Source organism: Hyla sarda, chromosome 13, assembly GCF_029499605.1.
Source record: "Hyla sarda isolate aHylSar1 chromosome 13, aHylSar1.hap1, whole genome shotgun sequence".
Lineage (NCBI taxonomy): Eukaryota > Metazoa > Chordata > Amphibia > Anura > Hylidae > Hyla > Hyla sarda.
Genome location: NC_079201.1, coordinates 4,279,860 through 4,307,074, shown reverse-complemented (window position 1 = coordinate 4,307,074; position 27,215 = coordinate 4,279,860). Strand labels below are relative to the sequence as shown.

At 43.8% G+C, this 27,215-nt stretch overlaps 1 protein-coding gene across 4 annotated transcripts in view; it reads right to left on the bottom strand.

The window, feature by feature from the left end:
* Positions 1 to 27,215, bottom strand: part of LOC130297246 (leucine-rich repeat-containing protein 4C-like) — a 142,575-nt gene that overhangs the window by 62,649 nt on the left and 52,711 nt on the right. The window contains exon 1 of one of the 4 annotated variants that reach the window (XM_056549493.1): positions 14,983 to 15,042. The exons of 2 other annotated variants lie outside the window; for them this stretch is intronic. The gene's annotated coding sequence lies outside the window, so the exon portion shown is untranslated. Of the gene's footprint in view, positions 1 to 478; positions 2,666 to 14,982; positions 15,043 to 27,215 lie in introns of those variants that run through there. One more of the 4 variants, XR_008849457.1, reaches the window with a different exon arrangement.

The following is a 27,215-nucleotide window of genomic DNA, read 5'->3' as shown; positions in this document are numbered from 1 at the left end:
ACAAATCTGTTTAAAGGGGTACTCTGGTGAAAAACATTTTTTTTTAATTCAATTGGTGCCAGAAAGTTAAACAGATTTGTAAATTCTACTTAAAAATTTTAATCCTTCCATTACTTATCAGCTGCTTTATGCTCCACAGGAAGTTGTATTTCTTTCTGGAGTTCTTTTCTGTCTGACTACAGTGCTCTCTGCTGACACTTCTGTCCATATCAGGAACTGTCCAGAGCAGAAGGGGTTTGCTATGGGGATTTGCTTGTACTCTGTGCAGTTCCTGACATGGACAGAGGTGTCAGCAGAGAGCACTGTGGTCAGACTGAAAAGAACTCCAAAAAGAAATACAACTTCCCGTGGAGCATATAGAAGCTGATAAGTACTGGAAGGATTAACATTTTTAAATAGAAGTAATTTACAAATTGGTTTAACTCTCTGGCACCAGTTGTGCTTTAAATTTTTTTTTCCAGTGGAGTACCCCTTTAACTTTCTAGAGCTAGTTGATATAGAAAAAAAAAGTTTTTTACTGGAATACCCCTTTAAAAAAGAAAGAAAAAACAATACAATCAGACAATAGATTACTATTAGAAAAAGACCATGTTTCAGTATTTGGCACTAAACAGCCAAGAAATAAAAATCTAGGCAATACATTCACTTCAAAAACTGCCATAGATTGTAGTATAACAGTGCCCCCTGGAGGTTGAATCGCCATAGACAACTTTTATAGATTCCATAAAAAACAAGTCATGAATGTGCAGGTACCTCTCCTCCCAGCACAGACGGATCGGCGGCCAAAAGTGGATTTTGAAAATCCAATGAAAGTCCTCCCCGTAGCTGTTGTAAATGAGGAGGAGGAGGCCGGCTGTGAAGTCTGACAAAAAAATAAACTCACAGTCCAAAATGGAAAAAAGAAAATTCAGCAGGAAATCCGGCGCCTGTGGTAGCAGCGTTCATTGTGTCTGCACCGCGTGGCCGGCTTCTCTGTACTGTCGCTTTAATATCTGCCGGGGTCACTGGCTGCCGTCGAAAACAATCAAAAAATATGTTTTGCACTCGCGCTTTAGATTCTTTTTTCTTTAGCATTAAGCGAGGTCAGGGATGTTTGTAACATCATGTCATGTCATCCGCCGCAGCACAGAGTATTTCAGAAAAGGAGCGTGCTGATGTTGTGGGGGTGTAGTGACCTGTCAGGTACAGTAATATTATCCTTAGGGTTATGACTTGATTTTGGGCCCCATGTAACATTTATTGCTACTGCACTGCATTGATCGGTGAAGTCAGTGCTCTGCTAATACAGCCTGACTGGGGCAAACTGCATAGGTAGAACTCTGGCTACCTTGGTTACCAATTGGCACCCCGTAATTGCATCCTAGGGGTTCAGATCGGGGCCCTTACAGGTGTGGCACCTGTCATGTGACTCTTCACATGATACAATCGCAGTTGATCACGTCTTGTAGAGGGTTAAACTGGACTAAAGTCTGATGTCGAAAGTTGCAGGCAGGTGTTGGCTTTAAGATGCAGTCTGCACCCACCAGCTCCTGGGCCCTCACTATGGTTTATGACTACTGAGTGCCATAGGAAAGTTTATTGGCGCCGTTAGGAGGTTAAAACATTAATATTTTTCACTCCCCAATCTGCACGATTCGATGTGAATTTGCTGTTACAGATTTTAATGCAAAAATGTTGCCGATTTCCCGTTGCAGTTATGGACACCTCCAACCAGAACTAAATGGGTTCAAATAGTTTATGCCTTTTCCCTGTAAACTGGAATTGTAAGCACCTCAGCTCTTGTGTCTCCATTGGATGGAATTCTCTGGTAGATCTCTGGTCATGGAAGGAAAGGTGTTTATCGGAAATTTTATAATTTCCAACCAACAGCAGATAGGGTTTACTGCTGCCGTGGGGTTCTCTGTTTTGAGGCTTGGTCAGGGTCTCCAATGTCTTGAGGAGCCACTGTCATGGGGTTTAGCTGAAGTTTTGGATCTCTGATCTGTGTCTTAAGGAGTCTCTGCCATGGGACTCAGCTGGGGTCTTGGCTTTCTCACCCATATATTGAGGAGTATCTGTCATGGGGTTTGGCAGGGATCTCAGCACTCTTCCGCATGTCTAGAGGAGTCTCTGTCATGGGGCTTGGCTGGGGTCTTGGCTCTCTCAACCATGTCTTGAGGAGCCTCTGTTTTGGGGCTTGGTCAGGGTCTCAGCTCTTTCACCCATGTCTTGAGAAGTCTCTATTTTGGGGTTCAGCAGGAGTCTTAGCTCTCTCACCCATATCTTAAAGAGTCTTTTTCATGGAGCTCTGCTGGCGTATTAGATCTCTAAACCATGTCTTGAGAATCCTCTGTCATGGGGTTTGGCTGGGGTATCAGCTCTCTCACCCATGTCCTAAGGAGTCTCTGTTTTAGGGTTAGGCAGGGGTCTCAGTTCTCTGACCCATATCTTGAGGAGCCTCTGTTTTGGTTGGTATTCTTAAGCTTCTCATTTCTTCTTATATGTTCTCCTTAGATCCCAGCGTCGCTGATCTGTCCTCGTCATCTGGTTGACATTGACCTTGTTTGTTGACTGGTTATTAAGTCATCAGATGTCCGGGAGTTGCAGGATTCTTGGGAGAGATGATTTCCAATGTGGACGCTCCTGATGCTCTCTCCTTGACCTCTCGGAGAGGATATTCTTCACTCTATTTAGAAGAAGAAAACAGATATTTCATCTCATCAACAAATAACCCTTAGAAAACCAACATCTCACAAGCCGAGACACGTCCAGCCGGCGTGCTCCGCAGATGTGTCTGCTCGCCTTCTCTATTACGGAGAGGGGAGGTGATACAATTACTGACACAGCAGAGCAGAGAAAGACGCAAAGATCCATATTAACTACAAGGTGTTTGTGGCCGCCATCCACGGGAGATTGATCTCCAGCTGTTCGGGTGTCTCCTGGAGATGGCTGTAGGTTTCAGAAGTAGAGTTACATACACTCACATTACAGATAACAGGCTTGGATACGCCAGCTTAGCAGACAGTATCATATAGATCTCCATACACAGTATCCCAATTTCTGAGCTTAGACACAGAGTCTGGCGATGTCCAATAAGTTACAATAACTGCAGCAGAAGAAATAAAAAATCCAGGGACACTCGAGGTCAGAAGGTGCGGCAGATAATTGTCTCATGTCCAGGTCAGGGCCTGAAGGTTTTGTCCTCATGGCATGGACAAAGCCACAGTACACGCGGTGCTCCATCTGAGGCTCCTGTACGCTCCTCTACATGATCAGGCCTTTGGGACAAACATTTTACTTTTAATCAGACTGATCTGTTTCTTCCGAGCTCTTTCAGAAGCGTCTCAGGAGGCCTCAGGCTTCTTCACACATTTCTGAATCTACTTTATGAAGGATCTGCGATATTTCTTCTCACACATAATATCAATGGGGTGAACAATGTTTCATACAAACAGATGGATATATATATATTGTCACGATGCCGGCTGGCAGGTAGTGGATCCTCTGTGCCAGAGAGGGAAGGCGAGGGCCGCGCTAGTGGACCGGTTCTAAGCCACTACTGGTTTTCACCAGAGCCCGCCGCAAGGCGGGATGGTCTTGCTGCGGCGGTAGTGACCAGGTCGTATCCACTAGCAACGGCTCACCTCTCTGACTGCTGAAGATAGGCGAGGTACAAGGGAGTAGGCAGAAGCAAAGTCGGACGTAGCAGAAGGTCGGGGGCAGGCGGCAAGGTTCGTAGTCAGGGGAGATAGCAGAAGTTCTGGTACACAGGCTTTAAACACACAAAACGCTTTCACTAGGCACAAGGGCAACAAGATCCGGCAAGGAAGTGCATGGGAGGAGGATAGATATAGTCAGGGACCAGGTGGAAGCCAATTAAGCTAATTGGGCCAGGCACCAATCATTGGTGCACTGGCCCTTTAAGTCTCAGGGAGCTGGCGCGCGCGCGCCCTAGAGAGCGGAGCCGCGCGCGCCAGCACATGACAGCAGGGGACGGGAACGGGTAAGTGACCTGGGATGCGATTCGCGAGCGGGCGCGTCCCGCTGTGCGAATCGCATCCCCAACGGCCATGACAGAGCAGCGCTCCCGGTCAGCGGGACTGACCGGGGAGCTGCAGGGAGAAAGACGCCGTGAGCGCTCCGGGGAGGAGCGGGGGCCCGGAGCGCTAGGCGTAACAGTACCCCCCCCCCCTTAGGTCTCCCCTTCTCTTTATCCGGTAACTGCCTCCCCTGGGATGAGGACACCGGGAAAGGATGGAGGGATTCCTCAACGGCAGGCAGAACAGCAGGAGTAGGAATGGGGAGAGAGGGCAGAGGGCGAGACCTGGCACGGGGCAGTGTGACACCAGGATGAGGGCCATGAGGGGACACAGGGGCTTGCCTGATGGGACTGGGAGGGGGGGAGAGGCATTTCCTGTGGCAAGCAGAGTCCTTAATGACCTTAGGGGGACCGGATACAGGAGGAACCACAGGGTCACGGCAGGGAGTACTGGGAACCGGTTGAAGGCAGTCCTTGGAACAAGAGGGACCCCAACTCTTGATCTCCCCAGTGGACCAATCCAGGGTTGGGGAATGGTGTTGAAGCCAGGGTAGTCCAAGGAGAACTTCAGAAGTGCAATTAGGAAGGACAAAAAATACAATTTCCTCGTGATGAGGTCCGATGCACATTAGGAGGGGCTCCGTGCGGAAACGCACGGTGCAATCCAACCTGGCTCCGTTGACCGCGGAAATGTGGAGTGGCTTGACAATACGGGTCACCGGAATGCGGAATTTATTCACTAAGGACTCCCGAATAAAATTCCCAGAAGCTCCAGAGTCCAGGCAGGCCACATCTGAGAGGGAAGAGCTGGCTGAAGTAGAAATCCGAACAGGCACCGTGAGACGTGGAGAAGCCGACTTAGCATCAAGAGACGCCACACCCACGAGAGCTGGGTGCGAGCGTGCGTTTCCCAGACGTGGAGGACGGATTGGGCAATCCACCAAAAAATGTTCAGTACTGGCACAGTACAGACAAAGATTCTCTTCCTTACGGCGATTCCTCTCTTCCAGCGTCAGGCGAGACCGATCCACTTGCATGGCCTCCTCGGCGGGAGGCCTAGGCGCAGATTGCAGTGGAGACTGTGGGAGAGGTGTCCAGAGATCTAAGTCTTTTTCCTGGCGGAGCTCTTGATGCCTCTCAGAAAAACGCATGTCAATGCGAGTGGCTAGATGAATGAGTTCATGCAGGTTAGCAGGAGTCTCTCGTGCGGCCAGAACATCTTTAATGTTGCTGGATAGGCCTTTTTTAAAGGTCGCGCAGAGAGCCTCATTATTCCAGGATAGTTCAGAAGCAAGAGTACGGAATTGTATGGCGTACTCGCCAACGGAGGAATTACCCTGGACCAGGTTCAGCAGGGCAGTCTCAGCAGAAGAGGCTCGGGCAGGTTCCTCAAAGACACTTCGAATTTCCGAGAAGAAGGAGTGTACAGAGGCAGTGACGGGGTCATTGCGGTCCCAGAGCGGTGTGGCCCATGACAGAGCTTTTCCAGACAGAAGGCTGACTACGAAAGCCACCTTAGACCTTTCAGTAGGAAACTGATCCGACATCATCTCCAAGTGCAGGGAACATTGCGAAAGAAAGCCACGGCAAAACTTAGAGTCCCCATTAAATTTGTCCGGCAAGGACAGGCGGAGGCTAGGAGTGGCCACTCGCTGCGGAAGGGGTGCAGGAGCTGGCGGAGGAGATGGTTGTTGCTGCTGTAGCTGTGACTGTACTTGCTGTAGTTGTGACTGGAGTTGCTGTGTCATGGTGGTCAAGTACGACAGCTGGTGATCTTGTTGGGCGATCTGACGAGCTTGCTGGGCGACCAGCGTAGGGAGGTCAGCGACAACTGGCAGAGGAACTTCAGCGGGATCCATGGCCGGATCTACTGTCACGATGCCGGCTGGCAGGTAGTGGATCCTCTGTGCCAGAGAGGGAAGGCGAGGGCCGCGCTAGTGGACCGGTTCTAAGCCACTACTGGTTTTCACCAGAGCCCGCCGCAAGGCGGGATGGTCTTGCTGCGGCGGTAGTGACCAGGTCGTATCCACTAGCAACGGCTCACCTCTCTGACTGCTGAAGATAGGCGAGGTACAAGGGAGTAGGCAGAAGCAAAGTCGGACGTAGCAGAAGGTCGGGGGCAGGCGGCAAGGTTCGTAGTCAGGGGAGATAGCAGAAGTTCTGGTACACAGGCTTTAAACACACAAAACGCTTTCACTAGGCACAAGGGCAACAAGATCCGGCAAGGAAGTGCATGGGAGGAGGATAGATATAGTCAGGGACCAGGTGGAAGCCAATTAAGCTAATTGGGCCAGGCACCAATCATTGGTGCACTGGCCCTTTAAGTCTCAGGGAGCTGGCGCGCGCGCGCCCTAGAGAGCGGAGCCGCGCGCGCCAGCACATGACAGCAGGGGACGGGAACGGGTAAGTGACCTGGGATGCGATTCGCGAGCGGGCGCGTCCCGCTGTGCGAATCGCATCCCCAACGGCCATGACAGAGCAGCGCTCCCGGTCAGCGGGACTGACCGGGGAGCTGCAGGGAGAAAGACGCCGTGAGCGCTCCGGGGAGGAGCGGGGGCCCGGAGCGCTAGGCGTAACATATATATATATATATATATATATATGTGTGTGTAAGGTCACCATATGGTATTCATTTATGGAATGACTCTACTGTGTGCTCACTATATGGCACTATAGTATTATGTAAGCTCTATATATATATGAGTGTGTGTTATGGGAGCATTTTATAGTGATACGACGCTGTTTTGTGGTCACTGTACAGAACTATTTTGTATGGTGTTGTATGGCGATATTATATGAACTCTACATGGTGGTGTTATATGGACACTTTATAGTAATGCCTTGTGTTGCCTGCATGGCACTGTTATGTGTTTACTGTTATGTTGTATAGTAATATTATATGAGCTCTACATGGCAGTGTTATGAGGGCAATACAATGTGCTGTCTGTATATCACTGTTATGTGCTCACCATACAGAACTATTTTGTATAGTATTGTATGGTAATATTATATAAGCTCCATATGGCAGTGTTTTGAGAATGCTTAATTAAAATGCTGTGTGTTCTCTGTATAGCACTAATATTTGTTCACTGTATATAACTATTATGTGTCCCCAGCATGGCGATATTATGGCAGTGTCATGCTTACTATGTGACGCTATTATAGATTTGCTACTATGTGCTTACTATATGACGCTATTATAGATTTGCTACTATGTCCTTACTATATGACGCTATTATAGATTTGCTACTATGTGCTTACTATATGACGCTATTATAGATTTAGATAAAGAGCAAAATAATGTGCTATAAGGCATATTCCCCCCACCTGCTCCAGCACCGGTGCTCCGGTCTCCCATCGGTCCTCTGTGTACCTCCCCTGATGACGCTCTCCCAGCCCTGCTGAAAATGTTCTGATCACTAATATCAGCATATGGTTTGGAGCGTCATCAGGGGAGCAGGGACTGTGCGTCATCAGGGGAGGTATACAGAGGGATCAGGGTGGAACAGAGTGTTGCTTCTTAACAAAATCGCAGGACCCTTTAAGCAACATAATACATTCAACAGCAGACAAAACGGTGTGAAGAGCCAGACAAAGGAATGTACTGTCCCTTTAAAAGAACCATTCCTAAGGAATAGATTGTGCACTTACACGGAGGCTGAGCGGCCACTCTCTCACCCCGGACTGCTCATATACAGAGAGGAGTCCATAAAGATTACTTTGCATCTTCCTTAATGGTAAACAAGCAATTAAGAGAGAATCTCCATTCCGGGGCCAATACAGTTTTGCCTTATATAGAAATCAATATCAATTTAAGGAGAGCGAAATTCACAGCAGCTGCGAGGGCGCGATCTTCTGCAGATCGGCCTGGCTTAGCAAACAGACATTAGTTGCCTGCAACGACCTCAATTAGGGAGGTCACCATAAATAGTGCTTTGTAAACTGTGATACATGGGGCGATCATCGGGCGGCCTCCTCTGCTCATCGACGCTTCATTTACATTCATATGGCGGAATTCCACCCGGAAAAGCCAATTGTCGATGGGACTTTGAATTTCTAGGGTTAATTTCTGCAGCAAATTTGGTTTGAAATCAACCCCGATTGCGATATGAGAATGGCAGCCTTAGGTCAGATTGATGCTTTCTGACCGTCCCTTTATAGTATTGTTTTCCATATGTAATTCATTGAGGCCTAAATAGTCTAATATCCGTTGAAATGCTGCGTAATAGCTAAAAATATGTAAAAACAAATGGTGGAAAACTGTCGCCAACTTCTGAAATCTTCACCCAATGACGCGCAACACTTATCTGGGGCCGTTCATAAAAACATCAAAGATGAACAACAAGAAGATGTTTGCCCCGCAGTGCAGGATCAAAAGAGGATCAAAAGCTATAAAATATTAACACAACGTAAGATAAAGCGAGGGGATTGGCCGTGCCGAGCAAATGACAGGCTCCAGCGCCGACAGCTGTCTCTGTAATGAACGATTATTAGACTTTCCTCTGGGTCTCTTCCCTTTTGCTGTGTTGTTTTAGCTCTTAATGAAAGGTTTAATTAAATCAGTTTATCTGTCTCTAAACATGTACACAAGGCACAAGGCTGGCTGTGAGGGGGAACACGTACACAATACAGCGCCGAGGCCAGGTCTGAGGGGGAATGTGTACACAATACAGCGCCGAGGCCAGGTCTGAGGGGGCATGTGTACACAATACAGCGCCGAGGCCAGGTCTGAGGGGGAATGTATACACAATACAGTGCCGCGGCCAGGTCTGATGGGGAATGTATGCACAATACAACGCCAAGGCCAGATCTGAGGGAGAATGTATACACAATACAGCGCCGAGGCCAGGTCTGAGGGGGAATATGTACACAATACAGGGTCAAGGCCAGGTGTGAGGGGGAATGTATACACAGTACAACGCCAAGGCCAGGTCTGAGGGGGAATGTATACACAATACAGCGCAGAGGCAAGGTCTGATGGGGAATGTGTACACAATACAGTGCCGAGGCCAGGTCTGAGGGGGAATGTGTACACAATACAGCGTCAAGGCCAGGTCTGAGGGGGAATGTATACACAATACAACGCCAAGGCCAGGTCTGAGGTGGAAAGCGTACACAATACAGTGCCGAGGCCAGGTCTGAGGGGGAATGTGTACACAATACAGCGCCAAGGCCAGGTCTGAGGGGGCATGTGTACACAATACAGCGCCGAGGCCAGGTCTGAGGGGGAATGTATACACAATACAGTGCCGAGGCCAGGTCTGAGGGGGAGCGTGTACACAATACAGCGCCGAGGCCAGGTCTGAGGGGGAATGTGTACACAATACAGCGCCAAGGCCCGGTCTGAGGGGGCATGTGTACACAATATAGCGCCGAGGCCAGGTCTGAGGGGGAATGTATACACAATACAGCGCCGAGGCCAGGTGTGAGGGGTAGCGTGTACACAATACAGCGCCGAGGCCAGGTGTGAGGGGGAGCGTGTACACAATACAGCGCCGAGGCCAGGTGTAAGGGGGAACACATACACAATACAGCGCCGAGGCCAGGTCTGAGGGGGAATGTGTACACAATACAGTGCCGAGGCCAGGTCTGAGGGGGAATGTGTACACAATACAGTGCCGAGGCCAGGTCTGAGGGGGAATGTGTACACAATACAGCGCCAAGGCCAGGTGTGAGGGGGAGCGTGTACACAATACAGCGCCGAGGCCAGGTGTAAGGGGGAACACATACACAATACAGCGCTGAGGCCAGGTCTGATGGGGAATGTGTACACAGTACAGCACCGAGGCCAGGTCTGAGGGGGAATGTGTACACAATACAGTGCCGAGGCCAGGTGTGAGGGGGAATGTGTACACAATACAGTGTCGAGGCCAGGTCTGAGGGGGAATGTGTACACAATACTGCGCCGAGGCCAGGTCTGAGGGGGAATGTGTACACAATACAGCGTCAAGGCCAGGTGTGAGGGGGAATGTGTACACAATACAACGTCAAGGCCAGGTCTGAGGGGGAATGTATACACAATACAGTGCCGAGGCCAGGTCTGAGGGGGAATGCATACACAATACAGTGCCGAGGCCAGGTCTGAGGGGGAATGTATACACAATACAGTGCCAAGGCCAGGTCTGAGGGGGCATGTATACACAATACAGTGCCAAGGCCAGGTCTGAGGGGGCATGTGTACACAATACAGCGCCGAGGCCAGGTCTGAGGGGGAATGTATACACAATACAGTGCCGAGGACAGGTCTGAGGGGGAATGTATACACAATACAACGCCAAGGCCAGATCTGAGGGAGAATGTATACACAATACAGCGCCGAGGCCAGGTCTGAGGGGGAATGTGTACACAATACAGGGTCAAGGCCAGGTGTGAGGGGGAATGTATACACAATACAACGCCAAGGCCAGGTCTGAGGGGGAATGTATACACAATACAGCGCCGAGGCAAGGTCTGATGGGGAATGTGTACACAATACAGTGCCGAGGCCAGGTCTGAGGGGGAATGTGTACACAATACAGCGTCAAGGCCAGGTCTGAGGGGGAATGTATACACAATACAACGCCAAGGCCAGGTCTGAGGTGGAACGCGTACACAATACAGTGCCGAGGCCAGGTCTGAGGGAGAACGTGTACACAATACAGCGCCAAGGCCAGGTCTGAGGGGGCATGTGTACACAATACAGGTGCCGAGGCCAGTTCTGAGGGGGAATGTATACACAATACAGTGCCGAGGCCAGGTCTGAGGGGGAATGTATACACAATACAACGCCAAGGCCACGTCTGAGGGGGAATGTATACACAATACAGCGCCGAGGCCAGGTGTGAGGGGGAGCGTGTACACAATACAGCGCCGAGGCCAGGTGTGAGGGGGAGCGTGTACACAATACAGCGCCAAGGCCAGGTGTAAGGGGGAACACATACACAATACAGCGCCAAGGCCAGGTGTAAGGGGGAACACATACACAATACAGCGCTGAGGCCAGGTCTGATGGGGAATGTGTACACAATACAGTGCCGAGGCCAGGTCTGAGGGGGAATGTGTACACAATACAGCGTCAAGGCCAGGTGTGAGGGGAAATGTGTACACAATACAGTGCCGAGGCCAGGTCTGAGGGGGAATGTATACACAATACAGCGTCAAGGTCAGGTGTGAGAAGAAGCGTATACACAACACAGCACCGAGGCTGGCTGTGAGGGGGAATGTGGATCTCATTTCCCCCAGTCCCTAATGGTGCTTCTTACTCTTGTGAGAACATTTTGGTGATATGTATATATATATTCATTCATTTATTCACCTATAATAAATATTATTGTGTAACACAAAGATTCTAATAGCTCTGCAAAGGCTTTGAGGAAGAATACATTTTATGAGCCCTCAGATGTGAAACTCTCCATGTATACAGGAATTAACCACCCATTAAAATTCCTAAATAAAGTGACAAATGGTGTGTGTGCAAAGTGCCGTATGCTGCTGCCGCTCAGCGTGTTTGCCTAGGAAATTTTTCTTTTGCTTGATGTTCGTCCGACTTTGCTGCACATTAAATATTCAGCAGAACGTTCACATTGCACCTGATGCTTTACAGTCACCTTCAAAAGTCTTTGAAAAACCCATTTTTGGAAATGAAGTTAACGTATCTCAGATATTTCCGAGTGGATGCACAAGAATTGTCCCAAAGATAGAACTGAGAGGAAGGCTGACTTATGTCTAGGGGACCAGGTGCCTGCTCAGGTGTAGGGTAACCACAAGTTACCCATGGGGCCTTCTGCCATGAAGGGATGGACTTGGTCTGTACAATGTTTTGGTAGGTGATACATGTCACAGTAACATCCACATGTTACTCTGCCCCCCCTGGGTAGTCTTCTTCCCATATACCATGATTGTGCCATCTCCAGGTAAGTGATGCAAATGCACCTGGGCGTCCATATAATGGAAAATATCATCCATCAGACCAGGTGCCTTCTTCCATTGCTCCAGTTCAGTTCTGATGCTCACGCACCCATTGTAGACACCTTAGAAAATGGGCAGACATCAAAATGGACTAGTCTGCTGGATCTCATACACATCAAGCTGCAATGCTCTGTGTGATCAGACACCTTTCTATCACAGACAGCAGGTGGTTTTTCAGCAGTTTGCTCTACAGCTGATCTTTTGTGGGATCGGAGCAGACAGGCTAGCCTGGACCTTCACACATCAATGAGCATTAGACCATGTGACCTTGTCACCTGTTGTCCTTCCTTGGAAGAACCCCCGCGATCTCGGCTGCGGCACCCCAGACATCCGGTCCACGGAGTGAACTTAGCTCCGTGCCGGATGACTGGTGATGCTGGGCGGAGGCTCGAAACATCACGGCCAAACCCCCGCAATGCAAGTCTATGGGAGGGGGTGTGATGGCTGTCAATCCCCCTACCATAGACTTGCATTGAGGGGGCGTGTCCATGACATCACGAGCGGGGCATGACCATGACGTTTCAAACCTCCGGAGCTGCACCCAACGCTCTAAACTAACGCTGGGTGCAACAGGGAGATCCAAAGGATAGGGGATAAGATGTCTGATCGCGGGGGTCCCGCCGCTGGGGACCTCCGCGATCAGACATCTTATCCCCTATCCAAAGATGTCTAGGGGCGGAGTACCCCTTTAATACCTAATATATTCCCCCACACAGCTCTATCAGTGGTTATAAAGGGTAAATATAACTTTTTGCTTCAGCAGGATACACGTGAAAACTCCCAGCAATTCCTTAGCCTTCTATGGATCTGCTGGAAGTTCCATAGACTGGGCGGCTAGGTGACCAGTAAACCCTCTTCTGCATTAGCTTCCTGTGATTGCAGTTTCCTGTACTTAGTATCAGTTGTAAATGCAGCTCTTATTCTGCTCCGATAAGAGAAATACCATGTAAGTCCATTAGGTCAGAGCCTCTATAACAGAGACAAGAACTCCCTGAACATGGTGGAAGTGATCTGCTGACCTTCAGTCGTCCATTGATTGTAGACACGTTCTCTTATGGACATATTTGTTGCTTTAGTACAAATTAAATCCGTTTTGATAGAACTTTGTGTCCCGTGAAGTTCTACAGAAAAGGAAGCTTCTTTGTCTGATCTTCCCTCTGCTGTCAGACTCTCTGTAGACGATTCATTGTGATCCAAAAGTAATACTGGGCAACAAAGCTCGCTGGGGATTGACAGCGCCCGCCTTTAATCTTCATTTAGGGGGCAGGGGAACAATCTTTGATTTATGGAATAATATCTTTCTGTAAATATCTGGTGCACACTGGGTTTAATTTACACATTGCTGGAGGGCGACGACGCCATCGCATTCACAGTAAAAAGAAGATATTTATATGAAGCAACGGGGGATTTCAATCAATTTAAGAGCGAATCTGCCAGGACAATGCTTAATATCCCGAGGAACAGAATCTAGCACGAGGCTGCTGGTAATGACGCCCGCTTTATATGATGCTGATGGATAGGATAATCTCCATAATACATTCTATTACAAGCCTCGAAAGTTACATAGATAAATAGCTTAAAGAATCCAGCATTCCACTATCATAACATACTACACTACTATCCATATTATAACCATATTACTATAATAATGCCCCCATCTACAAGAATATAACTACTATAATACTGCCCCTATATACAAGAATATAACTACTGTAATACTGCCTCCTATATACAAGAATATAACTACTATAATACTGCCCCTATATACAAGAATATAACTACTATAATACTGCTCCTATATATAAGAATATAACTACTATAATACTGCCCCTATATACAAGAATATAACTACTATAATACTGCCTCCTATATACAAGAATATAACTACTATAATACTGCTCCTATATACAAGAATATAACTACTATAATACTGCTCCTATATACAAAAATATAACTACTATAATACTGCCTCCTATATACAAGAATATAACTACTATAATACTGCCCCCTATATACAAGAATATAACTACTATAATACTACTCCTATATACAAGAATATAACTACTATAATACTGCCTCCTATATACAAGAATATAACTACTGTAATACTGCCTCCTATATACAAGAATATAATTACTATAATACTGCTCCTATATAAAAGAATGTAACTACTATAATACTGCCTCCTATATACAAGAATATAACTACTATAATACTGCTCTTATATACAAGAATATAACTACTATAATACTGCTCCTATATACAAGAATATAACTACTATAATACTGCTCCTATTTACAAGAATATAACTACTATAATACTGCTCTCTATATACAAGAATATAACTACTATAATACTGCCCCCTATATACAAGAATATAAATACTATAATACTGCCCCCTGTCATCTTGCTGGCTCTTTGCTGTCTCATTAGTATGTATCGTGTCTTCTCCACTTCATCTTTTTTCTCTGGCACAAACTTTTAATGCTGACTTGCGGCGCTGGAATTGTGTAGAAATGTGGCGACTTTTATTAGAGATGAGAGACTCTGATCCTTTTTGATCCCGGTTGAGATTCATTTATGGCTTTGAGCTTAGGCCATGAAATGAATTTCAAGTTAATGCAGGAAAAAAAATCTGATATCTCAGAATCTCAAGACTTTTAAGACGTTGAAGTTAAGTTGCTTTTCAAGAACATTGTGATAGAGTAAGAAATTTGTTTAACAGCAGAAGATGGCGGATGTTTTTACTTCAAGAGCATGACAGGCGCAGCACGGAGACATGGCAAGGTTTGTGCCTTTCTTATAGCTTGGTATGCCATCTTGTTATGTTGTTCTTGTGGCTTGTTAGCTTGTTTTGCCTTTTTCATAATTTATTTTTTATTTTTTTCATTTTACCTTAAGGACAAGAAAAATGTTAAAGATTATTTTGACTAATTAATATGAGAATTTCTGATTATTCACATTGGATATTTAGTATAGTGTCATCTTTCAGGAGCCATAACTATTTTTCTACATACCGAACCATAAGAGGGCTTGTTTTTTCCGGGACCAGTTGTACTATTTAAAAACACTCTACATTTTACCATAAAATGCACTGCAAAACAGAATTACAGATATTTGTTGGATGAAAAAAAAAAAAATCAAGCAAAAAAAAACAAACAAATGCAATTCTGTTACTATTGACATTTTTTGGAGTTTGGTGGCGGACTTTTGTGCGACATGAGCTGAGGTGTCGGTATCACTGAGGTGTCGATGGGACTTTTAAATCACTTTTTATTATTTTATTTTCTAGGATGTAATGTAACATTTGTTTTTCATTTATTTATTTTTTTTTTACACTTTTCACCATATGAGATCTACTATATTTTAAAAGATCCAACATTTCCAAATGCTGCAATACAAACTCTTTTTGGGATCTTAGACTCTTATTTAAAACATGAGAAAAGGGTTGATTTACATTTTTATCACTGGAGTCTTTTTCTTTTTTAAATATTTGAAAAACATTCTTTACATTTTCTTACAGTCCCCCAATAAATTTAATAAGCACATATAGTAACCAATTGGCACCCCCTGAGATTGTGTCACCTATCAGTTCACTCTTCCCTCAAGCATGAAGAGGGTTAAACAGAGGGGATCAGGTTAAAATCTGATGTGTGCAGTTGCAGGTGGGTGTCAACTGTAATAAACAGCTGACACCCTCCACATATAGTGAAGGCTCAGCTCATGAGCCTGCTGTATATGCAATGACCGCCCAACACTGTTATTAAGGAGGTTTGTAAGAAATTAATGAAAATTTTTTTCATGGGGATGATGAAATAAAAGAAATAGTACAAGTCTACCGTGTGTAGACTTGCTGGAGAACTGTTATCTAACAAGCATAAAATGTCAGCTTACCGTCCACTGGCCAAATGTGCAGCGAAACACAATAACAGCAAATCTCAATAAAAATTTCCAGCATTCTAATGGTATCAAATAAAAATGTATCTTTATTATAGATCCATTAAAATCTTGACAGACAACAGTCACAATAAAGTGCAAAACTTGACTTGTTTTGGGATTGCGCCCTTAATCATAGCTAGCTAATGATTAAGGGACCAATCCCGAAACACGTCAAGCTTTGCACTTTATTGTGACAGTTGTCTGTCAGGATTTTAATGGATCTATAATGATCGCTCTTGGAGAGGCTGTGCATGCTGCTTTCTCATCAGTGAAGAGTTACAGGCACTGGACAAATCTGTAGTTTTGACAAGTTTACCTTGATTTTAGCCTTGTCCTGCCTTTCTGTACTGTTGTTGTTTCTGTTCAGTGTATTTTTACCCTGGCTTGTATCCTGACCTTTACTTTGCCCTGGCTTGTTTCCTGACCTTTCCTCTGTTTTCCTTGTGTTTTGTGTTCACCTCGGTACAGGTCTGACCCATTGCTTTTCTTGCTTTGCTGCTTGTCTTGTGTGTACTTCTGCTTTATCTTTTTTGAACATGAACCTGTATTATGACCTGTATACCTGTATTCTGTACCTGTTTGTCTGTACTTTGTATACCTGCTGTTATACCTTCCTGCTTCCCTGTTTGTCAGTACTCTTAGTTTACCCTTTGTGTCCTGATCCGTATCCCTTAATTTTTCTGTGTTTTGTTTCCAGTGGTTATGCCCCTGCACTTAGTCCAGCACAGGGACTGTCATCTAGTTGGGGGCCATCGTTTAGGACGGATCATCCATTTAGGTAGGGACAATGGTTGTGGCTACTTCTAGGTCTGCACTGATCCTTACACTGGGCATTCCAGGATCCATAATAAATTCTACGATGGTCTCTGATTAGTCCTTGTCTACACTGCACTGAGTCTAATCCCTCACTGCTGAGCTTTTTCTTTGCAGCATTTTCAGCCTACACAGCAGAGGTGAGCGAGCCTCGTACATATGTAATTAAACTTAAGTGGGGTTAATAGGTTTCTATGGCAACTGAACTTGCTGGGAATTCCATAAGAAAGTTGTAAAAATGCTTATTAACTGGGGATATTTTATTGTTGTGATATAAAAAGGCCCCAAACACTGTACAGGATGGTGGAGTCCTTCGTCAGCACTCGCCCGAACTCTCGCTGAGATGGCAGACTAATTTTAGCACCTGCATCAGTGGGATCTAATCGGAGCCTATTTGTTTCATGTCAACACCTCCATGAGAAATGAAAAAAGTAAAAAAAAGAAACATAAAAGGAACTGACTGACCCAAGATCATGGTCCGACTATTAAACATCAGAAACTCTGTAATGTTACACGTTCTTGGTGACATCACTCGTTCCTGGTGTATTGATAGGCTATATTTTAATATATGTAAATGTTGGCACCCCTGAATTTTTCTAGAAAATGAAGTATTTCTCACAGAAAAGGATTGCAGTAACACATGTTTTGCTATACACATGTTTATTCCCTTTGTGTGTATTGGAACTAAACCAAAAAAGGGAGGAAAAAAAGAAAATTGGACATAATGGGGGAGATTTATCAAACGATTTAGACTGGTTTTTCATGTCTAAATTTGTCGCACAGAAAGTCGCAGTCTAAATATGTGCGACTTTTCTGCGACTTTTGCTGTAGAGGATTTTTAGAGCATGATGCATGCAAGTCTATTTTAGACGGAAATGCATTGGAAAATGCATTGGTGCTGAATTTATCAAGTGCGATTTTTTTGCGACAAGTCGCATCTGCCCAAAATACGCTGAAATGTCAGACCATGTTGGAGCAGGTCTAAATGCAGTTTAAGCTGTAGACCTTGAAGTCTGAGCACAGAATTTATCAAGGGCTGTGAGACCTTTGATAAATTAGGAGCACAATAGACAGGAGACGACCACATACGCTGGTCTATAAGCATACCCAGAATAGACTAGATTAGTAAATGCCCCCCAATGTCACCAAACTCCAAATCTGGGCTGGAAAAAATTACTGGCACCCTTTCAAAATTGTGGAAAAATAAGAGATTGTTTTAAGCATGTGATGCTCCTTTAAACTCACCAGGGGCAAGTAACAGGTGTGGGCAATATAAAAATCCCACCTGAAAGCAGATAAAAAGGAGAGAAGTACACTTAGTCTTTGCATTGTGTGTTTGTGTGCCGCAATAAGCATGGACAACAGAAAGAGGAGAAGAGAACTGTCTGAGGACTTGAGAACCAAAATTGTGGAAAAATATCAACAATCTCCAGGTTACAAGTCCATCTCCAGAGATCTAGATTTGTCTTTGTCCACAGTGCGCAACATTATCAAGAAGTTTGCAACCCATGGCACTGTAGATAATCTCCCTGGGCGTGGACGGAAGAGAAAAATTGATGCAAGGTGTGGTGGATAAGCAGCCCCAAACAAGTTCCAAAGATATTCAAGCTGTCCTGCAGGCTCAGGGAGCATCAGTGTCAGAGCGACTATACGTTGACTGGGAAAACTTCTTGTGGACAGATGAGACCAAGATAGAGCTTTTTGGTAAAGCACATCATTCTACTGTTTACAGAAAGCGGAATGAGGCCTACAAAGAAAAGAACACAGAACCTACAGTGACATATGGTGGAGGTCAATGATGTTTGGGGTTGTTTTGCTGCCTCTGGCACTAGGTGCCTTGAATGTGTACAAGGCATCATGAAATCTGAGGATTACCAATGGATTTTGGGTCGCACTGTACAGCCCAGTGTCATAAAGCTGGGTTTGCATCCGAGATCTTGGGTCTTTCAGCAGGACGATGACCCAAAACATACATCAAAAAGCCCCCAGAAATGGATGGCAACAAAGCGATGGAGAGTTCTGAAGTGGCAGCAATGAGTCCAGATCTAAATCCCATTGATCACCTGTGTAGAGATCTTAAAATTACTGTTGGGAAAAGGCGCCTTCCAATAAGAGAGACCTGGAGCAGTTTGCAAAGGAAGAGTGGTCCAACATTCCGGCTGAGAGGTGTAAGAAGCCACTGATTTCATTTATTTTTTCCAAAGGGTGCTACCAAATATTAAGTTAATGGTGCCTATAATTTTGTCCAGACCATTTTTGGAGTTTGGTGACATTATGTCCAATTAGCCTTTTTTCCTTCCTTTTTTTGTTTAGTTCCAATACACACAAAGGGAATAAACATGTGTATAGCAAAACATGTGTTACTGCAAACCTTTTCTGTGAGAAATACTTCATTTTCTAGAACAATTTCAGGGGTGCCAACATTTACAGCTGTGTCTGGTGATATCATTGGTTCCTGGTATATTGATAGGCTGTATTCTCATATATATGTAGTGTCTGGTGATATCACTGGTTCCTGGTATATTGATAGGCTGTATTATCATGTATATGAAGTGTCTGGTGATATCACTGGTTCCTGGTATATTGATAGGTTGTATTCTCATGTATATGTAGTGTCTGGTGATATCACTGGTTCCTATATATTGATAGGCTGTATTCTCATGTATATGAAGTGTCTGGTGATATCACTGGTTCCTGGTATATTGATAGGTTGTATTCTCATGTATATGAAGTGTCTGGTGATATCACTGGTTCCTGGTATATTGATAGGTTGTAATCTCATGTATATGTAGTGTCTGGTGATATCACTGGTTCCTGGTATATTGATAGGTTGTATTCTCATGTATATGAAGTGTCTGGTGATATCACTGGTTCCTGGTATATTGATAGGTTGTATTCTCATGTATATGAAGTGTCTGGTGATATCGCTGGTTCCTGGTATATTGATAGGCTGTATTCTCATGTATATGTAGTGTCTGGTGATATCACTGGTTCCTATATATTGATAGGCTGTATTCTCATGTATATGTAGTGTCTGGTGATATCACTGGTTCCTGGTATAGTGATAGGTTGTATTCTCATGTATATGAAGTGTCTGGTGATATCACTGGTTCCTGGTATATTGATAGACTGTATACTCATGTATATGTAGTGTCTGGTGATATCACTGGTTCCTGGTATATTGATAGTTTGTATTCTCATGTATATGTAGTGTCTGGTGATATCACTGGTTCCTGGTATATTGATAGGCTGTATTCTCATGTATATGTAGTGTCTGGTGATATCACTGGTTCCTGGTATATTGATAGGCTGTATTCTCATGTATATGAAGTGTCTGGTGACATCACTGGTTCCTATATATTGATAGGCTGTATTCTCATGTATATGAAGTGTCTGGTGATATCACTGGTTCCTGGTATATTGATAGGTTGTATTCTCATGTATATGAAGTGTCTGGTGATATCATTGGTTCCTGGTATATTGATAGGATGTATTCTCATATATATGTAGTGTCTGGTGATATCACTGGTTCCTGGTATATTGATAGGCTGTATTCTCATATATATGTAGTGTCTGGTGATATCACTGGTTCCTGGTATATTGATAGGTTGTATTCTCATGTATATGAAGTGTCTGGTGATATCACTGGTTCCTGGTGTATTGATAGGTTGTATTCTCATGTATATGTAGTGTCTGGTGATATCACTGGTTCCTGGTATATTGATCGGCTGTATTCTCATGTATATGAAGTGTCTGGTGATATCACTGGTTCCTGGTATATTAATAGACTGTATTCTCATGTATATGTAGTGTCTGGTGATATCACTGGTTCCTGGTATATTGATAGGTTGTATTCTCATGTATATGAAGTGTCTGGTGATATCACTGGTTCCTGGTATATTGATAGGCTGTATTCTCATGTATATGTAGTGTCTGGTGATATCACTGGTTCCTATATATTGATAGGCTGTATTCTCATGTATATGAAGTGTCTGGTGATATCACTGGTTCCTATATATTGATAGGTTGTATTCTCATGTATATGAAGTGTCTGGTGATATCACTGGTTCCTGGTATATTGATAGGTTGTATTCTCATGTATATGTAGTGTCTGGTGATATCACTGGTTCCTATATATTGATAGGCTGTATTCTCATGTATATGAAGTGTCTGGTGATATCACTGGTTCCTGGTATATTGATAGGCTGTATTCTCATGTATATGAAGTGTCTGGTGACATCACTGGTTCCTGGTATATTGATAGGCTGTATTCTCATGTATATGAAGTGTCTTGTGATATTACTGGTCCCTGGTATATTGATAGGTTGTATTGTCATGTATATGAAGTGTCTGGTGATATCACTGGTTCCTGGTATATTGATAGGCTGTATTCTCATGTATATGAAGTGTCTGGTAATATCACTGGTTCCTGGTATATTGATAGGTTGTATTCTCATGTATATGAAGTGTCTGGTGATATCACTGGTTCCTGGAATATTGATAGGTTGTATTCTCATGTATATGTAGTGTCTGGTGATATCACTGGTTCCTGGTGTATTGATAGGTTGTATTCTCATGTATATGTAGTGTCTGGTGATATCACTGGTTCCTGGTATATTGATAGGCTGTATTCTCATGTATATGAAGTGTTTGGTGATATCACTGGTTCCTATATATTGATAGGCTGTATTCTCATGTATATGAAGTGTCTGGTGATATCACTGGTTCCTGGTAAATTGATAGCCTGTATTCTCATGTATATGTAGTGTCTGGTGATATCACTGGTTCCTGGTATATTGATAGGTTGTATTCTCATGTATATGAAGTGTCTGGTGATATCTTTGGTTCCTGGTATATTGATAGGCTCTATTCTCATGTATATGTAGTGTCTGGTGATATCACTGGTTCCTGGTATATTGATAGGTTGTATTCTCATGTATATGTAGTGTCTGGTGATATCACTGGTTCCTGGTATATTGATAGGCTATATTCTCATGTATATGAAGTGTCTGGTGATATCACTGGTTCCTGGTATATTGATAGGTTGTATTCTCATGTATATGAAGTGTCTGGTGATATCACTGGTTCCTGGTATATTGATAGGCTGTATTCTCATGTATATGAAGTGTCTGGTGATATCACTGGTTCCTGGTATATTGATAGGCTATATTCTCATGTATATGAAGTGTCTGGTGATATCACTGGTTCCTGGTATATTGATAGGTTGTATTCTCATGTATATGAAGTGTCTGGTGATATCACTGGTTCCTGGTATATTGATAGGCTGTATTCTCATGTATATGAAGTGTCTGGTGATATCACTGGTTCCTGGTATATTGATAGGCTGTATTCTCATGTATATGAAGTGTCTGGTGATATCACTGGTTCCTGGTATATTGATAGGTTGTATTCTCATGTATATGAAGTGTCTGGTGATATCACTGGTTCCTGGTATATTGATAGGTTGTATTCTCATGTATATGAAGTGTCTGGTGATATCACTGGTTCCTGGTATATTGATAGGCTGTAATCTCATGTATATGAAGTGTCTGGTGATATCACTGGTTCCTGGTGTATTGATAGGCTGTATTCTCATGTATATGTAGTGTCTGGTGATATCACTGGTTCCTGGTGTATTGATAGGCTGTATTCTCATGTATATGTAGTGTCTGGTGATATCACTGGTTCCTGGTATATTGATAGGCTGTATTCTCATGTATATGTAATGTCTGGTGATATCACTGGTTCCTGGTATATTGATAGGTTGTTTTCTCATGTATATGTAGTGTCTGGTGATATCACTGGTTCCTGGTATATTGATAGACTGTATTCTCATGTATATGTAGTGTCTGGTGATATCACTGGTCCCTGGTATATTGATAGGTTGTATTCTCATGTATATGAAGTGTCTGGTGATATCACTGGTTCCTGGTATATTGATAGGTTGTACTCTCATGTATATGAAGTGTCTGGTGATATCACTGGTTCCTGGTATATTGATAGGCTGTATTCTCATGTATATGTAGTGTCTGGTGATATCACTGGTTCCTATATATTGATAGGTTGTATTCTCATGTATATGTAGTGTCTGGTGATATCACTGGTTCCTGGTATATTCATAGGTTGTATTCTCATGTATATGAAGTGTCTGGTGATATCACTGGTTCCTGGTATATTGATAGGTTGTATTCTCATGTATATGTAGTGTCTGGTGATATCACTGGTTCCTGGTGTATTGATAGGCTGTATTCTCATGTATATGTAGTGTCTGGTGATATCACTGGTTCCTGGTATATTGATAGGCTGTATTCTCATGTATATGAAGTGTTTGGTGATATCACTGGTTCCTATATATTGATAGGCTGTATTCTCATGTATATGAAGTGTCTGGTGATATCACTGGTTCCTGGTATATTGATAGCCTGTATTCTCATGTATATGTAGTGTCTGGTGATATCACTGGTTCCTGGTATATTGATAGGCTGTATTCTCATGTATATGAAGTGTCGGGTGATATCACTGGTTCCTGGTATATTGATAGGTTGTATTCTCATGTATATGTAGTGTCTGGTGATATCACTGGTTCCTGGTATATTGATAGGCTCTATTCTCATGTATATGTAGTGTCTGGTGATATCACTGGTTCCTGGTATATTGATAGGTTGTATTCTCATGTATATGAAGTGTCTGGTGATATCACTGGTTCCTGGTATATTGATAGGCTGTATTCTCATGTATATGAAGTGTCTGGTGATATCACTGGTTCCTGGTATATTGATAGGCTATATTCTCATGTATATGAAGTGTCTGGTGATATCACTGGTTCCTGGTATATTGATAGGTTGTATTCTCATGTATATGAAGTGTCTGGTGATATCACTGGTTCCTGGTATATTGATAGGCTGTATTCTCATGTATATGAAGTGTCTGGTGATATCACTGGTTCCTATATATTGATAGGCTGTATTCTCATGTATATGAAGTGTCTGGTGATATCACTGGTTCCTGGTATATTGATAGGCTGTAATCTCATGTATATGAAGTGTCTGGTGATATCACTGGTTCCTGGTGTATTGATAGGCTGTATTCTCATGTATATGTAGTGTCTGGTGATATCACTGGTTCCTGGTGTATTGATAGGCTGTATTCTCATGTATATGTAGTGTCTGGTGATATCACTGGTTCCTGGTATATTGATAGGCTGTATTCTCATGTATATGAAGTGTCTGGTGATATCACTGGTTCCTATATATTGATAGGCTGTATTCTCATGTATATGAAGTGTCTGGTGATATCACTGGTTCCTGGTATATTGATAGGCTGTATTCTCATGTATATGAAGTGTCTGGTGATATCACTGGTTCCTATATATTGATAGGTTGTATTCTCATGTATATGTAGTGTCTGGTGATATCACTGGTTCCTGGTATATTGATAGACTGTATTCTCATGTATATTAAGTGTCTGGTGATATCACTGGTTCCTGGTATATTGATAGGCTGTATTCTCATGTATATGAAGTGTCTGGTGATATCACTGGTTCCTGGTATATTGATAGGTTGTATTCTCATGTATATGAAGTGTCTGGTGATATCACTGGTTCCTGGTATATTGATAGGCTGTATTCTCATGTATATGAAGTGTCTGGTGATATCACTGGTTCCTGGTGTATTGATAGGCTGTATTCTCATGTATATGAAGTATCTGGTGATATCACTGGTTCCTGGTATATTGATAGGTTGTATTCTCATGTATATGTAGTGTCTGGTGATATCACTGGTTCCTGGTATATTGATAGGTTGTATTCTCATGTATATGTAGTGTCTGGTGATATCACTGGTTCCTGGTATATTGATAGGTTGTATTCTCATGTATATGTAGTGTCTGGTGATATCACTGGTTTCTGGTATATTGATAGGATGTATTCTCATGTATATGAAGTGTCTGGTGATATCACTGGTTCCTGGTGTATTGATAGGCTGTATTCTCATGTATATGAAGTGTCTGGTGATATCACTGGTTCCTGGTATATTGATAGGCTGTATTCTCATGTATATGAAGTGTCTGGTGATATCACTGGTTCCTGGTATATTGATAGGCTGTATTCTCATGTATATGAAGTGTCTGGTGATATCACTGGTTCCTGGTGTATTGATAGGCTGTATTCTCATGTATATGTAGTGTCTGGTGATACCACTGGTTCCTGGTATATTGATAGGCTGTATTCTCATATATATAATGTGTCTGGGCAAACACCAAGTATACATGGATATTCAGATTACAGTGTCACAGTAAGGGTACGGTCCGTCCTACCTTCAGGTTGACAATCATGTTGACCTAGATTACTATGGGTTATTAGACCTGCAGTCAGGCTGGAAGTTGTGGCCATAATTCCGGCACAGAAATTATCTTGTATTACGCTTTTGTGAAATTGGTCTCGACCACATTTATCAGTGTTCCATTTGGTTGCATATGAAATAAGAGCTTCTGTTTCCCAGAGCAGCGAGGCTTGTGGGGTATGTTTATCAAATGTTTTCCTGACTGGTAAGATTTCCTAACAATCAGTACTGACAATGTAATTACATATTCTCTGTGGTTTCCGGTATTTGACTGATTGATTGTTTGATATACACAATTCTGAAGATAGATGTTCTTATTTAGAAAGGGAAAGAGAAAAATTTCTCAGTTGGAAAATATTCTGTGCTGAAATGAAAATCTTCGGGTTTGGAGCGTCGGGGAAGCGTGTCATATTTCCTTGTCTGCTTTTTGATTGGGGTATCTGTGGTAAACACTTTGTGAAGAGCTGTCTCGGTATAAGAACATTACGGAGCGGGGATAGCGAATCGCACCGGAATTTAGCATTTTTATTTAAATTACATCTGCAGAGTCCTGGTAATAAGATCCCAAGGAAACCAATCACCTCGAGAAATACATCAAAATTTAGAATATTAGAATCACGTCTGTAACGGTAAAAATAATAAATATATAGAATGTCTCCTTCAGGTTAGTTCTGTTGTTACAGGGAAGGATCAACTGAGGACATAGTATTATCTGGTGGACATTATATAGTTTGGCGGATGTCATATTGTTGGGTAGATATCATGTCTTTGGATGGACATTACATAACTGGTCAGATTTAATATTGTTATATAGAAATAATCTCATTGTGTGTATGTTATATTGTTGGTTGAATGGCATACTGTTTGGTCCCTCGGGTGGGGATGCTGAACATATGGCATATTGTTAGTTGTCATTGGGTGGATCGAATAGCACTGGGTGGGTGGCATATTGCGGAAAGCATATTGTTACGCCGAGCGCTCCGGGTCCCCGCTCCTCCCCGGAGCGCTCGCTACACTCTCCTCACTGCAGCGCTCCGGTCAGATCCACTGACCCGGGGCGCTGGGATACCGCCTCCAGCCGGGATGCGATTCGCGATGCGGGTAGCGCCCGCTCGCGATGCGCACCCCGGCTCCCGTACCTGACTCGCTCCCCGTCGGTCCTGTCCCGGCGCGCGCGGCCCCGCTCCTTAGGGCGCGCGCGCGCTGGGTCTTTGCGATTTAAAGGGCCACTGCGCCGCTGATTGGCGCAGTGGTTCCAATTAGTCTGATCACCTGTGCACTTCCCTATATCACCTCACTTCCCCTGCACTTCCTTGCCGGATCTTGTTGCCATCGTGCCAGTGAAAGCGTTCCTTGTGTGTTCCTAGCCTGTGTTCCAGACCTCCTGCCGTTGCCCCTGACTACGATCCTTGCTGCCTGCCCCGACCTTCTGCTACGTCCGACCTTGCTTCTGTCTACTCCCTTGTACCGCGCCTATCTTCAGCAGCCAGAGAGGTGAGCCGTTGCTAGTGGATACGACCTGGTCACTACCGCCGCAGCAAGACCATCCCGCTTTGCGGCGGGCTCTGGTGAAAACCAGTAGTGTCTTAGAACCGGTCCACTAGCACGGTCCTCGCCATCCCTCTCTGGCACAGAGGATCCACCTCCTGCCAGCCGGCATCGTGACACATATCATATAAATAGGTGGATGGGATATTTTAAAGAAAGTACTTTGTGATTGGTGGCATGGCATATTGTTATTTGAACATCATATTGTTGAGTGTCATAATGAGTGGATGGCATATGGTTAGGTGTCATTGGCATATTGTTAGGTGTTGTTGGGTAGATTTAATAATGTTGGGTAGAAGTCATATTGTTGGCTGAATGGCATATTTGTAGGCTGGTAGGTGTTAGGTGAAATTTATATTGTTGAGTGGACATATATATATTGTATTATTTGTCTTTACTTTATTAAGCTTATTTTTAGACTTATTTTTAGAGGGTGCAAGTCATATAGTTTGCTGTCATAGGGTTAGGTTAAAATAATATTATGTGGAAAATGTCACATTATGGGACGGACATCACTGGGTGAACAATATATCACCTTGTAGACCTTTTATCATTGGTAGGATGTCATATGAAGTCATCAGCATTAAACCCCCTCTTTGATCTTTACATTG